Here is a 5885-nt window from a genome sequence, read left to right as displayed (position 1 = left end):
GTGGGCGGATCACCTGAGATCAGGAGTTCGAGACCAGCCTGACCAACATGGTGAAACCCTATTTCTACTAAAACCACAAAATTAGCCGGGCATGGTGGGGGGCGCCTGTAATCCCAGCCACTCCGGAGGCGGAGGTAGGAGAATTGCTTAAACCTGGGAGTCGGAGGTTGCAGTGAGCCAAGATGGTGCCATTGCACTCTAGCCTGGGCAACAAGAGGAAAACTCTGTCCAAAAAAAAGCAAACAAACAAACAAACAAAAAAATGCAATGTTCACTGAGGCAACTTTTTTTTTTTTTTTTTTTTTAAGACGGGCTTACTCTGTCTGTCACCCAGGCTGGAGTGAAGTGGCACAATCACAGCTCACTGAAGCCTGGACCTCCCAGGTTCAAGCCATCCTCCTACCTCAACCTCCCAAATAATTGGGACTACAGGCACGCAGCACCACGCCCAGCTAATTTTTGTGTTTTTTGTTGAGACGGGGTTTCGCCATGTTGCCCAGCCTGGTCTCCAACTCCCAATCTCAAGCGATCCGCCTGCCTCAGCCTGCCAAAGTGCTGGCACTACAGGCGTAAGCCACTGTGCTGGGTCTGAGACAAATGTTTTTAATAGTGAAAAAATTGGGAGCAGCCTCCCTGTCCACTAATAGGTAAATGGGTAAACTGAAATATTCATTCAATAGAATATATTTACTAAATGGAACATGTTATGGCAGGTAAAAATAACTGGATGAGAGCTACCTGAATCACAGTGGGTAAATCTCAAAAACGTCACTAAGGAGAAAGTCAAGTTGTAGCATACGTAATGCATGAGACCACTTAAAAATATGAGCATTTTGAGAACGTGCTGGGTTGCCGCCGCCGCTGCAGCCATCGTGCCAGCCCTTCGGGTCTCCGCGAGGCCGGCTGACGGTCCAGAGTGGGAGACAAGCCAATTTGGGAGCAGATAGGATCCAGCTTCATTCCACATTACTACCAGTTATTTGATAACGATAGACCCCAACTAGGCGCAATTTACATTGACGCATCATGCCTTACGTGGGAAGGACAACAGTTCCATGGGAAAGCTGCCATTGTGGAGAAGTTGTCTAGCCTTCGGTTCCAGAAAATCCAGCACAGCATCACCGCGCAGGACCATCAGCTCACGCCGCATAGCTGCATCATCAGCATGGTTGTGGGCCAGCTTAAGGCGGATGAAGACCGCCATCATGGGGTTCCACCGGATGTTCCTATTAAAGAACATCAACAATACTTGGGTTTGCACCAATGACATGTTCAGGCTTGCCCTGCACAACTTTGGCTGACCTCTCAGCAGGCACTCATGCTGTTTCTTGCTCCCTCCTCTCCCCAGTGCTATTCCCACTCCTCCAGATGCTCCAAATATCATGCACAAATGAGCAGGGCCGTGGCGGGAGTGGGTGCAGTGCGCTGCTGCCGCAGAGGTGTTGTGCATGATGTTTGGACGCTAGACTAGTTGCATCTGACGGGAGAAGTTTGTATTGTACCAGCGCATACCTTGGAAAGACTTAAGTAATGCAAAAGATTGTCCTTTTTTTTCTTTTAATCTACTGACAAGTTGCTCTAGCAACCCAAAGAAGTGAAGAGAAAGAAGCTGCCTCACCGCCCAGACATTGATTTGTTCAGATGTTTCAATGCCTCATGATACAATAAAACCACAACATCTTTCTAAAATAAAAAATAATAAAAATAAATAAATAAATAAAATAAAAATATGAGCACTTTAAACAGGCCAAACAATACTATATATTATTTTTGGATACATATACAAAAATAGTATGTATAGATGCATGGGTAACCAAAGCACATGGTAACCAAAAACAGGATACTAGTTACTCTGGAAAGGGAAGGAGAGAATTAGGATTGAGAAGCATCGGAAGCAAATGTAAAATTCTAAGATTTGACAGAGCTGAGAGGTAGGTACTGTGTTACATATGCAATGTTCTGAATACCTTTCTCTGTGTTGAAATATTTATGACTTAAAATATTACACAAAACAGAATAGAAAAAAAGTATACCCCAAAGAAGATAGGGGAGGAAAACTAGAAGCAAAATGCCAAAATTACTATATGTCTACTTTGTACCGGAGCAAACCCAGCAGGAGACGGAGTGCTATGGGATTATCTACCAAGAATTATGATAGGCATGTTATTGGAGAGAATGACACTGAGCCAGGAGCTAAATTCTTCAAAATGTGAGAGGGAGTGACCCTGGGTTATATAGATGACACCCACATATATACTGTGTGGTATATCCTGATGACAAACTGGCAGATTTTAGGGAAGAGGGAAGCAGGAGCCTCTGGATGGAAGAAGGAGAACGAGGAGCATACCTACTCCATGACAAGGCTCAGGAGGAGGAGGAGGGTACAAAGGAAGCAAGGTCCTAAGGGAGAGCCATATTTCCTTTAGAACAAGAATGTTGAGGGAACAGTTCAGGGAAGAGAATGAAGATATAGGAGATTTTGATGATGACTGGCTATGAGTTTCAGAGCTCTACAAATATGTAAATATGAATGGATTAATAAAAAGTGAGACTTAAAATATATCTGATGTTTATATAGGCCCTATGCAAAATGTAAAGTGCTACATAAATGTAAGGCATCCTGGACCTCCCAACTGCATAATAATAATATAATAACAATAATCATTATTACCCTTTTAACTGCCTTGATTAAGGAAACTTCATTCTGCTTCCATGACTTTATTTTGTATTTTCTAAATCAACAAAATTATTTTTTAGTCTTATTAACTTTTCCCTATTATGGTTCTTCTCACATTCCCTACGCATCTTTTCTAAAATCTGTTTGAGAGGAGGTGAGAGAAACTCTTGCCTTAGGCAAAATACTCTCATGCAACTCTAATTGCATAATCTATTATTCTGTCTGCCTTAAAATTAAACTTAATGATGACAGGAATTTTAGAGCTGGAAGAGAATTTAAAGTTAACACACTGCAAACTTCTTATTTTACAACGGATCAGAGATTATGTGGTTTGCCAAATTTTATCAGTTGGTTACTAGGAGAACAAGACTAGAACCCATGCCTCCTCCTTTCCACCTTTCCTGTTTTTCCTGGAACAGCAGAAACAGAAAGCAACCACTAGAGGCGCACTGTATGCCAGTGGTTGCACACAGATCTTTATGTCAGACTACCCAAGTTCAAATCTTAGATCTGTTACGTACTAGCTATGTGACTTTGGCCAAGTACTCTAACTGCTCTGTGCCTCGGTTTTTTCATCTATAAAATGGAGGGCATAATAGTATCGACTTCATAGGATTGTTATGAGGATTCAGTGAATTAATGTACTTAAAGCACATAACACACTTGGCATATTGAGTGACCAGAAATCTAATTGTTATGATTTAGCACACACTCTGATAGCTGCTGATATTTAGAGGCCAGGGATTTTACCCACAGCTGTTTTTGTTTGATCTGAAGTTTAAAGAACACAAACAAAACAAAACGAAAAACATCACTTGAGATGTTTATAGTTCTAGATATTTCACATAGAGATCCAAATTTCCGGTTTCTCTTTGAAATCAGAAGGTCTGACATCGGTAGGCCAAAATTCTCAGGTAGTAACAATTGGCTGGGGCCAAATGCAGCTTCCCCCTTTAATCCGTACCACTCATGTAAAGCTTACATCTTTTAACTTGACCTGCCTGACTACTGCATGCCTTTGCACTTGCATTTCAGCTTAAGACAACCTCTGCTCTCAAGGAACTCACAATCCAATAGGTGAGACGCATTTGCTAAACAGTTTACAATATATTGTCATAGGAACAAGTATAAACTTGCAAATTTCAAAATACAGCAGTCAACTGAAGGAACAGGAGTGCCCTGAATGGTAGAGGTGCTGACGGTGATATGTGTTGTCTAAAAAGTGGCTTTGAAAAAGAAAAGGAGAGGAACAGGGTTGTAAAGGAAGTAGAATGTGCAAAGACACTGAAATGGGAAACAGCTTGTGTGTTTAGAAACTATAAGGAGTTCAATTTTGGACAATACTGTAAAATGAGAAAGGGAGAAGTAGGCTGACACTAAATATAATACACATTCCTTATTTTGTATTTTACTCTGTAAGCGATAGGTAGCACTTAAAAGGTTTTCTGTCATTAAATTACAAATCTAGGTTGGGTACAGTGGCTCACACCTGGGAATCTCAGTGCTTTTGGGAGGCTTAGGTGGACAGATTGCTTGAGGCTAGAGTTCGAGACCAGCCTGGGCTAGACCCTGTCACTAAAAAAAATGAAAATATTAGCTGGGCATGGTGGCATGTGCCTGTGGTCTCAGGTATTTGGAAGGCTGAGGCGAGATGATCGCTTGTGCCCAGAAGTTTGAGGTTGCTATTGCACTCCAGCTTGGGCGACAGAACGAGATCTTGTCTCTAAATAAATAGATAGATAATTAAATAAAATTGCAAATTTAACTGCATATTTTTGGACCTTGTCTTTGAGAATGCAATGCTATACAATCCACAATATTCTATGAACTTTTTTTTTTTTTTCTCTTTGAGACAGGACACAGGGTCTCACTCTGTCACCCAGGCTGGAGTGCAGTGGTTCAATGTCGGCTCATTGCAATCTTGACCTCTCAAGTTCAAGCGATTCTCTCACCTCAGCCTCTGGAGATTGGGTTTCACCGTATTGGCCAGGCTGGTCTTGAACTCCTGACCTCAAGTGATCCACTTGCCTCGGCCTCCTAAAGTGTGGGGACTATAGGGGTTAGCCACCCTGCCTGCCTGTACTATCTTTCAATAGCAAATTGCCACTTCAAGAAGAAGAAACCCTGTCGTTATAAGGGGTAAAATATAGTTTTAAGATTGGTCTGCAAATGAAGTTTCCTTATCCGTAAAATGGGAATAACAATGGCACCTAACTCAGGGCTATTAAATTGAGAATTAAACTCACTAACCCATGTAAAGAGCTTACCAAGATACCTGATACAGAGGATAAATGGTCACTTAATGAGTTATGATACCTATTGAGGCTTGTCTATGTACCCTTTTTTTTGAGAAAGTACATCTCATTAAGTATGTATTTTTCATTGAAAACTAAAGTTAAATCAGGACTGATGGCATTTTCCGACTGCATTTGGTAAAAAATAAATGCCAAAAATACTAGATTGAAAATGCCAAGATAAAACTTCCTTACCTTCTGTATTAATTGTAAAAGTTTCAAGAATAATTTAAAGATCTTTGCACAACATAGAAAGTGCAAGTTATCGTCTATAGTTAATAATTAAATAAAACAGTTTATTAGTGGTAGGTAATAAAGGTGCTTAGTAAAAGAGATGGTTCTCCAGTTCCCCAGGCTCAATGAGCAGGCAAAGATCCTTTTAGGCAAAAGACATTTTCACATCTAACAGTAACATCTCTGATGGTCAGGCAGGTCAAACAATCACTTGGCGGGAAATAGATAAATACAGACTAAATTCGCACAATCTGTTTCTGTTTAGTTTATAGACTGCGATCCAGAGTGTCAGCTTTCGTGCCTTGTGGGACTTGAAGTCCAGAAGGAAGAAGTGATCAGGGCTGCCGAGGGATGGAAGCGTGCAGCCCCTGCAGGTCTGAGACCTATGAACTACAACTCCCGGCAAGCATCGGAAGGCCGCGTCGTAATTGCGGGCAGCCAATCGTACCAGAGCAGGGCAAGCCCCGCCCTCTGGCTCGGTGGAAGGCCTCCGCCAATGGCAGAGCTCCCATCGCAGAGCCTGCGGGTTAGGTTGTGAGGCCCGGGCCGGGGGCGGGGAGGAGCCAAGGGGGCGAGCAAGCTCGGCGGCTGGGTGGGTTGGGGCGTTCCGCGCGCCCTTCATTGAAGCGGCGGTGGCCGGGCTGGGCGCCGGTAGTGGAAAGCGACGGCGCGGCTGGAAA

General features: G+C 42.6%; 1 pseudogene; it reads left to right on the top strand.

Annotated features, from left to right (window-relative positions):
- Positions 1–907: 907 nt before the first annotated feature.
- On the top strand, positions 908–1301 carry LOC101132010 (nuclear transport factor 2-like; annotated as a pseudogene).
- The last annotated feature ends 4584 nt before the right edge of the window (positions 1302–5885 follow it).

This window comes from Gorilla gorilla, chromosome 15, assembly GCF_029281585.2.
Source record: "Gorilla gorilla gorilla isolate KB3781 chromosome 15, NHGRI_mGorGor1-v2.1_pri, whole genome shotgun sequence".
Lineage (NCBI taxonomy): Eukaryota > Metazoa > Chordata > Mammalia > Primates > Hominidae > Gorilla > Gorilla gorilla.
The sequence above is the reverse complement of the archived record's forward strand: the minus strand, read 5'-3'. Positions and strand labels throughout refer to the sequence as shown.